Below are 12,429 nucleotides of genomic sequence, written 5' to 3'. Positions count from 1 at the left end.
ATGTTTCAAAAAAAGACTGCTACACTTTCTCTCTTGACTTGGTGCTTTTTGATATTCTCAACTTCAGTTGAGTTAGAATCTGAGAATGGGTGTGTGTGTGTGTGTCTGTGTGTATGTCCCAAAACTTTGGGGCAGCCTGGAGACTTCAAAAATTGTTTGATTTGGCTGAAATTTGGCACACTTGTTCCTTGGGTGATTATCTGGAAGTCGTTTTTTCATTTTTCAAAAATTTTGATTTTTGGGGCCTGGGGACGAGTTTTTCGCCAAAACGAGGCTAAAACTTTGGGGCAGCCTGGAGACTTCAAAAATTGTTTGATTTGGCTGAAATTTTGCACACTTGATCCTTGGGTGAATATCTGGGGGCGCTTTTTGCATTTTTCAAAAATTTTGATTTTTGGGGCCTGGGAACGAGTTTTTTGCCAAAACGAGGCTAAAGCTTTGGAGCAGTCTACAGGCCTCCAAAATGATCGGATTTGGTTGAAATTTGGCACACTTGTTCATTGGGTGAATATCTGGGGGTCTACAATTGGGCCTATGAATGATTTGAAGCCACTGAAGTTGAGCCCAGTGCGTTGTGCACGTTCGACTATTATATAGTATATAGGGATTAATTTGAATTCTGTATAATACAGTACTACCAGTTTTGATATGCATTATACATGTTTGTTCTATATATTTTTCTTTGGCTGAGCCTCAAGGTATGCTTATAGCATATGCTTAATTTTTCTGGAAATTTGAGCTTCAATATGCTTAAAAACGTTATGCTTATAAAACAAAATGAGTAGCTTTCTAGTGATGTGATATCTTTTTTAAATCAGTTTTTCATGCTGATTCTGAATTTGAAATTCATTTCGTCCATGGCGTTCTAAATTCAAGGCCTAGCAAGCGTGCTTTGACGTCAAAATCCTGTGGACCTAATTAATGATGTCATTTGAATTTAGAACGCCATGATTTCGTCACAACTCTTACCCTTGGCCTGGTATTGGAGTCTTTTTTTTACTAAAATCTTCAAAACTAAGAAAAATTTATAATTTGAAAATGCTTCACTTTGAATTAACTTTGAATGAAAAATTTAAGATCAACTTTTCATGCCGATTTCAAATTTCAAATTAGTTTTTGCATATTTCCTGCCACTGAGTGTATTCAAAATGGTAGAAAATATGATTAAAATGCTGACCAAACTGAAAAAGGTAAACAAACATGATCAAAACAAAAGAAAACACGAAAATGACAAACTGCAAAATGGTGAGAGTGCTGTGTGGGACCTGAGACTCATCTAATTAAGGCTAACTAACTGCCTTAACAAAATAGAAATAATCTAAGGTTGTATTCATGATATGCACCACTGCAATGTCTTCTGACATTACATCACGGAACCAATCGCTTTTTGGTTGTAAGTGACGTAAAATCAGTCAATACATCCCTTACAACCAATCAGCTATTGGGTGGAATGGAAGACATTGCAATGGTGCATATCATGAATTACAATAAGAACAACTAAGAGCAGCCCAGCCTGAGCCAAAATTTACTGGTTCTAATGATGAAAAAATAATATTTTTCTAAGATAACATTCCTCAGTTTTAGTTTACTAGAATTGAAACGCGTCTCGACACCAATAATCAGGTAGAATTGAATAACTACCCAGACAAAAATGGTGTAGAGATGAAATTTTGCACATAGGTCCAGGAACATGTCAGGAATCACCAAAAAAAAGCCACCCCCATGAAGATGGGAATACCCTCAAATCCATAATCATAAATCATAAATCTACAATTAATGAAGGGGGACCGATAACCGATTTTTAATTGTTTTCAAATGTCAAAAATAACTAGACAGGGAGACAAGTCCAAAAAATTACGATTTTGATGACGTCAGCATTTTTACTGAGATGGATAAATCGGAACGTCGATGAGCTAGTCATGTAGCCCTGATCATGGGCTTTCAGAAAAATATATGGTTTGTATGTTTAAACCAACTGTTGGCGAGATATAACGATTTTAAAATCGAAAAAAAGTGCTGACTCAGCAAAAATAAGCCAACAAATCCTACCAAAGTTGCTGTCGTCAAAAGTGCGGCGCATTTTTTAAGGCTTCACTTTTTCTTTCCTTAGAAAGGTTAGAGATTGAACTCTAGCTCTTCGGGCTTTAAACTCAATGGTTTGAACCATCCCTTTCCCAAATTTGCGCTTTCTACCGGGTGTCTCTGAAAAAACTTCCCCCTGTTTGATTCAAATTGCGAAAAAGTCAAAAGATATATTAGCTTGATTTTTTCTAAATCGTTTAGAGGAGGGTTTAACTTAAATTTTGGTATATCAAACTTTAAAATTGATTCATTAGATCAAAAGTTATGACAAAAAGAGTAAAAAAATTGTTTTCAAAAAGAGCGCAAAAAGACGAAAAAACAGGGTATCAAATTAGACAAGAAAACACTACTTTATTGACAGTAAAGTTTTACTTTTGAACTTCTGTGCATCTTTTTTGTTTTATTATTCGTTTTTAATGATTTTTATTGCCAATTTAGAGCTCCTTTTGGATTCATTAATGAGCATGAAGTTTAAACAAGCAACAAACTTTTATCAAAATTTTTCCAAAAGTTTCCAAAGCTTAGCGAGTCTATTTGAGTGGAGAAGAGAAAGTTTGAGTGTCTTTTTTTCTAACAAAAGATTTGATACCCTGTTTTTTCGTCTTTTTTCGCTCTTTTTGAAAAAAGATTTTTTACTCTTTTTCTCATAACTTTTGGTCTAATGAAGCAATTTTAAAGTTTGATATACCAAAGTTTAAGTTAAACCCTCCTCTAAACGATTTCAAAAAAATCAAGCTAATATATTTTTTCACTTTTTCGCAATTTTGAATCAAACAGGGGGAAGTTTTTTCAGAGACACCCGGTACAAAGACTTCTTTTCAATCTTCTGAATGACAAAAAACCGCCATACCCGTTATAAAAGTATAAATTGTTTTTCGTCAACCAGAAGAGTTGCAGTTGATTAATTTGTGTGCAACTTTTTTTATAATTTTTTAATATTTGTTACATTCCAGAAAAGCGATATGATTTCAATCAAATGAAAGAATATCCAACCAATCAAGCAACCTATCAAGCAACTCATCGAACAATGAAATCAGTCAAATCAAAATCCTCTTCGTGTATGAACTTCCACAAAAATGTAAGTTTTGCCATGTTCCGCTCCTTAAACTTCTATTGCTTAATGTAGTTTATATCTGACGTCAAATTTATTTTATTTATTTATCATTGCTTTGCAGCGCCAATTTTAAATCGAAATAGACTACGTATTCAGTAAGTAAGCTTTGTGACCGCAATAGAGGGCGACCCAAGAGCTCCCTTTCTAGATGCCGTCTACCATAGAGTAGGGGTGGGTGCCACTCTCCTAATCCACTGTCCCTTAATCCATCTCGTTAGTTGATGAGCCTTAAGCAGAGAGGCATCAAATATCATTTCATGAGTCTTTGGTATTTTGACCTGTATTCAATGTCTATTCTGTTATCAAGCGATACCAGTAGACGGGAATTTTCAATTGCGTCACTCAGTAATGTTACGAGAAGGAAGATGTGTATGTGTACTTTAAAATGAAAATGAATGTTGTTTTTCTGACAATTTGACAATAAAATAATCAAAATTGTCAGGAAAGTAACATTCATTCTCTTTTTCGAAATTCCACCTATAATAAATGAAAAGATAACGGTATAGCAATGGTTCACTATTTTTTACTTGAAGTCACAAAACGTAACAAAAAGACATCAAAAATTCGTTAAACAGAATTTGTCGCTTTCCAGATACGTTTCGTGATTATTCATAAAGAGTCCAAGAGCTATCCAATAGAGTATCAAATTAAGATTGCGTCGTTCTATAATGTTAAGTGAAGGAGAATGTGTTTGTGTATCTTTCTTGCCGTCATATCAATCTCAGCAGAGAAAAGAGTCAATTATTGTCATAAAAGTTACATACATTCTCATTTTGAAAATCTCCCTTAGAAAAAACTAGACGATTCTCATCTTCGTAAACGCCGGTTTAGCCGTCGCATCAATAGCTATTAGGCTTTTAAGATTGTATTGTTGATGCTCTCTAACTAAATCTAAAATAAGGGTATGTATGGCGATAGGTTAACTATCCTTTACTTGAATTCACAAAACGCAATCAAGAAGGCAACAATAATTCGTAAAAAGAATTGGTCGCTTTCCAGATACGTTTCATGATAATTCACCAATGTGGTATATCTTAAAGAGACCAAGAGCTATCCGACGGTGTTAACTTGATATTCTGGTCAATTATTTTGTCAGATGTTAGATTGGGCCAACAAAATAATTTCATGAAGGCCTCAATTGAGAAGAAGAGATCGCCGCTTATGGAGAACGACCTTCATACTTTATCCAAACGCTTGATCACAAAAATATTGTCACGGTTTGTTTTGATGCCCACAGCTCTCAATCACTGCATATTGGAAACTATACTACCTGCAGTTTTGTAAAGGTCTGTGATTTAGACTAAACTTTTTCAAAAACGCGCGTCAGAAAAAAAACTCGCTTGAGGTCCATTTTGGTGCTTCCAAACACCACGTTCGGGACATTCTCTCTAAAAGAAAGGTCTTGTCAATCTAAACATCTAAATCTAAATAAGGCATTTCAATCATTTTTCTTCAAACTATCAAAAACTTGAAAGATTAAAAAAGTGGCATTTTTATCCCGTTCGAGTTTTTGTTCGTCTTTTAATTTAAAATGTTTAGGATCAAGTAAGTTTTAAGTAAAAACCCGTACGTGGTGTATAACCTCTATTCAACAACTTATCTCTAAACTTATTCAAATAGTTGATAAAAAAACTCGCCATAGTTCGATCTGGTGCTTCTCACACCTAGTTCTGGAAGCTGATCATTTTTATCAGATAATACAAAAATGGAAAATGGAATTTCCAGTTCGCATGGTCAGAAAAAACTGACGTTGCATTGCAGCGTGTTGCATTACACCTTTGATCATGCAATAACAGATGCGATATCCATGAAAGACACAGCAAATAAAGTTGTCAGCCCAGATGCTCGCCAAAAACTTTTGAAAATATTTTCTTTGTTATCTAGGTCAACATAGGACGAACTCATTGCATCAAGAGATCCCTAAAGCCTAACGACCAACATAGCATAGATCAATAAAGCCATAAAACCAATCCTTTCATTGCTTGAAAGTGACATTGTTTTGCACAACCTCATTGCAACAAATTTATGTTCAATATTTTCTTTCTCTTTTGTAGCATTCTGTTTAGTTGACGTCAAATAGTTTCATTTTATTTTCCACGTCAATTTTTGTTTTTCCATTTTTGTTTTTGCTATAAATGTGACTTTTGTACTTTGCTGTAGCCATGGAATTTTGATAAAATAAACTGAAAAAGTTGGCGGATTTACCTGTTGTTGCAAAATACTTGATCATGCAATATTAAATTCTTCTTCTGATTTTAAGCAACACTTTGTACTTGTAAAATAATTTGTAAAGCCTGTTTGTATATCACAAGGCTTTTTTCAATCTTTGTTTTGAAAAGGGAAAGTTATCATTTATTTTGTCTATCGCTCGAAATGCATCTCAACAACCACAATTATCTATGAAAAAGATTTTGAGCTGTCAAAAGCTTTTCGAGAGAAGGATAAGTGATATGACGAAACACAATTAAAATGATTTGTGCAAGGAAAAACATAATACTAGTAAGAGTGAAATTAGTATTAAGCATGCTGAAATTTCTTTAAATTCTTCATTCCTTGATTTTAAGACATGACCCAGAAATTTCAATCCTCCTGTTCGTCCGTTGCACTTCTTCAAGAAAAGTATTCGAACACCGGCGCGCTTTAGATTATTAGAGAAAAGCAGTCATCAAAAGCCTAAAATAACATTTACTTATACTTGCGTCAATCACGTCGATATTAGATTTTTTTTCAGGACATTATGTGTCCGTTACCCTTAATCCCTTATTATCTTTACCCTACTGAAAATCATTCGTATGAAGAAATTGTAAACCAAAATTGAATTTGTCGGCTCAAATCGATTATGCGCTAGCTAACAGGGAAACAGGGCCGGCGAAACCGGGGGGGCTAGGGGGGCTGTAGCCCCTCCACTTTTTGCAAAAAAATTAAAAAAAGAGTGAGAGAGAGAAAGAGAGGGCGAGAGAAAAAAAGACTTGGCTACGCTCAACAATGAAGCCAAAACGGTCTAACAATCTTTCTTTTGCTCCATATCCATAAAAATCTAACGGATAAACTTGATATAGATGAAGTTGGTAGAGAGTTTGTGTCGACTCGAGAGCATCGCTTTAAATACTTTGGACAATTTTAATTTTTATTACTGTATGCTTACTGTCTGTTAAAGCATACTCTCAATCTACTTTTACTTATGAAAAAACGCCTAACTTCTTTGATTTTTTCAATCCAATAACTTAATAAAAATTTAATTTAGACCACTTCTAGGCCAATGTATAGTACCATAATTTCAAAAATTTTCCAGCCCGTCCGCCCCAACCATGGTGGGGCCTCCTTAGTCACTATATCATTTAGCCCCCTCACTTTTAAAACCGATTCGCCGGCCCTGGGAAAGATTGAAAGATATTCATGAAATAAATGGTCTGCCTGGAACTAATAGTTGAGTAATTAAAGACATCACAGGGGTGGATATCCTGTTTCTTGAAAAGCTATTATTGGTTCAGTCCCCCTTTTTTATTTCCCAACTCAGCCGTTTAAATCAACCCCGAACCCGCTTAAAATATTCTTGAACATATACTCGTTATAACCCCCGTTCTAATTTACTACACCCCTGTCTCATAAATCTTATTTTCAAAATTTTATTAAATAATGCTCGACTTTATTTTATTTGAGTGCTGATATCAGACGTATTTTTAAGTCACTACTCAAGCATAATTTAACTTAAATTTAGTTCATCCTTTTTTGATTTACCAACCATCGCTCATAACTTGTTGGAATCCATTCACATAATAATCAGGTAGAATTGCATAACTACCCAGACAAAAATGGTGTAGAGATGAAATTTTGCACAAAGGTCCAGGAACATGTCAGGAATCGCCAAAATAAAGCCCCACCCCCATGAAGATGGGAATACCCTCAAATCCATAATGGCGGACATGGTACTTTTTTCTACAATTTATCTTGATAACTGATTTTTAATTATTTTCAAATGTCAAAAATTGCTAGACAGGGAGATTCCTCTGGATGAGTAGATAAAGAAAATTGGGTCACTTTTGATATTTGGACCACGTGATCCCAAGATATGACCTCTAAAGTCCAAAAAATGACGATTTTGATGACGTCAGCATTTTTACTGAGAGCGATAAATTGAAACATCGACAAACTCATCATGTAGCCCTGATCATGGGCTTTCAGAAAAGTATATGGTTTAGTATGTTTAGATCAGCTGTTGGCGAGATATAACGATTTTAAAATCGTTTAAAACGCTTATTTTTGCTGAGTCAGCACTTTTTTTCGATTTTAAAATCGTTATATCTCGCCAACAGTTGGTTTAAACATACTAAACCATATATTTTTCTGAAAGCCCATGATCAGGGCTACATGACTAGCTCATCGACGTACCAATTTATCCATCTCAGTAAAAATGCTGACGTCATCAAAATCGTCATTTTTTGGACTTTAGAGGTCATATCTCGGGACCACGTGGTCCAAATTTCAAAAGTGACCCCATTTTCTTTATTTACTCATCGAGAGGAATCTCCCTGTCTAGTTATTTTTGACATTTTAAAACAATTAAAAATCAGTTGTCAAGGGTCCCCCTTGATTAATTGTAGAAAAAAGTACCATGTCCGCCATTATGGATTTAAGGGTGTTCCCATCTTCCTGGGCGTGGGGCTTTTTTTTGGCGATTCCTGACATATTCCTGGACCTCTGTGCAAAATTTCATCTCTACACCATTTTTGTCCCGGTTTTGGCAGTTTATGACCTAATTCTACCTGACTATAAATAAAGTAAGCCAAAAAAGGTTAGATTTCCTTGAGAAATGTTTCACACAAGTCATAGTTCATCCGTGTTAGATGAAATCGTTTATCAACCATCACTCATATCTTGTTGAAATACACTTACAAAAACAAGACAAGCCAAAAAAAGTTACCTTCCCTTGTTGCCTTGAGCAGTGTTTCACACAAGTCTTAGCTCATCTTTTATGTTTCATTATTTATATATCAACTATCACTCAACTTCTTTAACCACGAAAGAAAGGCCAAGTCAAAAAAGTTCCTTGGATGTATTTTTCACAGTTCATATTTTGCTATTGTAAGATGAGTATTTCATATTATCTTCATACACTTAACGAAAGTAAAAGTAAGCCAAAAAGGTTACCTTTTCTTGAAAAGTGTTTGAAAACATCCGTAATGCACTCTTACGTATTATTTAACTTTCTTGGAAAATGTGCTTCACACAAGTATATTTCACTAATTGTAAGATGAACGCGGCTTCAACAATCCCTCGTAAATTCTTGAAACGCAATATCCACGATTTTCCCGAAAATTGTGTTTGCGTTAAATTCTAAAAAAAACACAGAATTTTAGCGAGAAAGTATCAATTAAGCAAAAGAAAAACAATTTTCAAAAATGTTTAGGAAGAGACTTTGGCAACACTACTTTCAAAACGGGGCTGTCATAATTTTATGCATCTCAAAACAAATGCATCGATTTACAAAGTGAAAAATTGATTGACTTAAAGAACATTGGAAATGCTGACTCATTGGGTAGGGTTGCTAAAAGCTTCGGCGAACGGAAAATCCTTCAATAGACAACTTTGAAATAAAAGCTCAAATGTTTTCTTCAAGAATTTTCCTGATCGCAGAAAAAATTTGTTTCACTCCAAAATGGGCTAGAGCAGAGAATGGAGAGAGAATGTTTTATCCTACATTGAGAGAAACAAGTCCAAAACTACTTAAATTAAATTTCTAGGAACCATGCTATGCTTTAGCTTTAGTTTCACTATATGGTATGACTTTGTTGTAGGAAAGTCCCATTGTGCTGAAACTCGAAAATTACTAAGATTATAAAGCTTTTGAAAAACATTGTACTTCTTTCAACATGCGGAAAAATAACTTGAATCCTTCAGTAAAAAGAAGAGTTTTTGATAGAATCAGCTTAAAATTATTTGAAAGGAAATTTTTTGCAACTCAACCATCGATTCAAGATTCTAAAGAATGAATGTGTATTTTACTGCAAAAAAGTTTGTTCAAATGCTTAAAAATTGATCTTACACCAGGATATTCTAAAGGATTAAAAGCAAACCGACTCAATCAATCCATTAAGCAAACCAAACATATTTTCTAATCAAGACCCAACTCACAACCACTGTTTTGTACAAAATGCCAAAATGTGAAATCTTTCAAAAAATTCTTTTTGTTTAATTCATTATTTCTAATTGACGTCAATTTTCCTTAATTTTGCTTTTCAGATTTTGTAATATTGGATACCATTTTTACTGGACTTTTTGAAATAATGGCCAACGATTATGATTACAGTCAACTTTCTCTCTAATTCGAACCTCTTTAACTCGAATCTTTCTGTAATTTAAACTACCCGCCCATTCAGATAGAAGGTATATGTTTAAAAAGCCTTGTTCTTAACGTTTTGAGTTTTAAGCCTAAAAATTTTCTTAGAATGTTCTAAATTTCACCATTTTGTGAGTATTTTTGTGCAATTTCCTAAGAATTTGGGTGTTTTAGTTTTAGAGCCCATGAAGCTTTAAAATGTTCTTAACTTGTTCTTAATATTTTGGAAGAACTTCTTAGAGATCTTCTTATTAAAAACGTTCAGTGTAAAATTGCTTTCTATGATCCAAAGATCCATCTCAGGTCTTGAATATCGAGTTAGAAAGATGCAAATGTACCAACAGCATACGACTTCAAAATAACTTAATCACACCCCCTGAGCTGAGCGAAGGATGGTTTTAATAATAGGTCTGCTTATCAAAATTAAGAACATTACAGACTCTAAATGAAAGAATAATGATCTAAAGTTGTATTACAATAAGAACAATTAAGAACAGCCCAGCCTGAGCCAAAATTTACTGGTTCTTATGATAAAATAAAAACAAATTTTCTAAGACAACATCTCTCAGTTTCAGTATCCTAAAACACTCTTCAATGTCAATTTTTGTTTTAAAACCTTTCAAAATGCGATTTTTACCTGGAAATGTCTGATTGCATTGTCCCCCAAGAAATGTCTTCCTTAATCTCTTACCAACAAATATTTAGTCTCGCAGATTCGAAAGTTTAACAATTTCAAATGAGTAATTCACAAATATTTGACAGCAAACCCTCAGTCATTTCCGAATATCTGGGCCAGGATAAAATGATAAGAATAGTTGCCTTTGATTTTTAATCCAAAATAACCTTCCATATAAGATTGACAGGTCAAATCACTATTCAAAATTTTATTTCAAACTCCTCCTTCCAAATATCTGATTATCGATAATCATGATGCAATAATCGTGATAGTGATGCTTCAGATTTTCACAAGTAAGACAATTAAACTAAATATGATTTTCAACATCTCCGACAAGATTTAATTAAGAATCGCTAGAATTTTGTGACTTTCCAACCATGTTACATATTTTCGGCTTTTTCAAAAATAAGAAATCTGACCAGAGGTATGCTCCTGCTCCCCATTCGTCGGACACTCCGGATAATCAAGATTCGAATTATTGGACCAAAGGAATCAGATTAGATGATAACGTAATAATTAGAAACCTGATCAAAATAGGACTAACAGGTCACAATTGATAAAAAGATTTTCCAATCTCTTGCTTCCAAAATATCCACGGCTCAATCACCACAATATGAAAATTGCGAATACTTGCACCTTGGATTTTTACAAGCAAGGTAGATTTAGTCTAGAGATAATTTATGTTTGGTTTAAATCTCTTTGGTGTATGTCTGTGCTATACAAACAGTGTGGAGAAAAGTCAATGAGAAGAGAGAGCAACCCCTTTAATAGGGTATTTGAATATCTACAAGTAATGAATACAGTTCATTTCATAGTCTTATTTAATTACTTCAACTGTTAATTATGATAAATCTAATTATATGCAGGGTATGAAATGATTCATATGCTGGTAAATGCGTTACAAGCTTGTTCTCACTTACTCTTTGTACCAAGGCTGCAAGTTTGAACCATCCCTTTCCCAAATTTGAGCTTTCTACAAAGTCTTCTTTTCAATCTTCTGAATGAAAAAAAACCGCCATACCCGTTAAAAGTATAAATTGTTTTTCGTCAACCAGAAGAGTTGCAGTTGATTAGGTTGTGTACAACTTTTTTTATAATATTTTAATATTTGTTACATTCCAGAAAAGCCATGCGATTTCAATCAAATGAAAGAATATCCAACCAATCAAGCAACCAATCAAAAGCAACTATCATCGAACAATGAAGTCAATCAAATCAAAATCCTCATTATATGTATGAACTTTTACAAAAATGTAAGTTTTGCAATGTTTATCTGAGGGTTATCTGACGTCAAATATATTTAATTTATTTGACTTTACTTTCCAGCGTCATTTTATAATCGAAATAGACTATTCAGTAAGTAAGCTCTAGTTTAGACGGCCGACTTTCTGCCCTGCCTATTCTAATTGATAGAGTAGGCAGAAAGTGGGCACAAAGTTGACAGTCAAAATCGCTGCTTGGAAAGGATTGAAATAAGCCATTGCATTGACGTCAAAAGAGGGCAATGCATTGACTTTAGACAGCCCACTTTATGCCAACTTTAATTCAAAATTAGAATAGGCATGGTGAAAAGTGGGCCGTCTAAACTAGAACTAAGCTTTGTGACTGTAGTCGAAGGCGACCCAAGGGCTCTCTTTCCAGATGGCTGTTAACCAGAAAGTAGGAGTGGGCACCAGTCTCTTAATTCACTTTCCCTTGATCCATCTCTGTAGTTGCTAAGCCTTAAGCAGAGAGACATCAAATTTCATTTTGCGAGTCTTTGGTATTTTGTCCTTTATGGCCTTTCAATTCAATGTTTATTCTGATAATACCAGTAGACGGGAATGTCACTCAGTAATGTCAAATGGATGTGTATGTGTATTTTTAAAATGAAAATGAATGTCTTTTTCTGACAATAAAATAATCAAAATTGTCAGGAAAGTAACATTCATTCTCATTTTTGAAATTCCACCTAGAATAAATGAAAAGATAGAGGTATAGCAATGGTTCACTATTTTTACTTGAAGTCACAAAACGTAACAAAAAGACATCGAAAATTCGTAAACAGAATTTGTCGCTTTCCAGATACGTTTCATGATTATTCATAAAGAGTCCAAGAGCTATCTGATGGTATAACAAATTCAGATTGCGTCGTCGTTCTATAATGTTAAGTGAAGGAGAATGTGTTTGTGTATCTTGGCTTTCTCGACGTCGTATCAATCTCAGAGAAAATAATCAAAA

Source organism: Clytia hemisphaerica, unplaced genomic scaffold (genome assembly GCF_902728285.1).
Source record: "Clytia hemisphaerica strain Z4C2 unplaced genomic scaffold, Clytia hemisphaerica genome assembly, whole genome shotgun sequence".
Classification (NCBI taxonomy): domain Eukaryota; kingdom Metazoa; phylum Cnidaria; class Hydrozoa; order Leptothecata; family Clytiidae; genus Clytia; species Clytia hemisphaerica.
The sequence above is the reverse complement of the archived record's forward strand: the minus strand, read 5'-3'. Positions refer to the sequence as shown.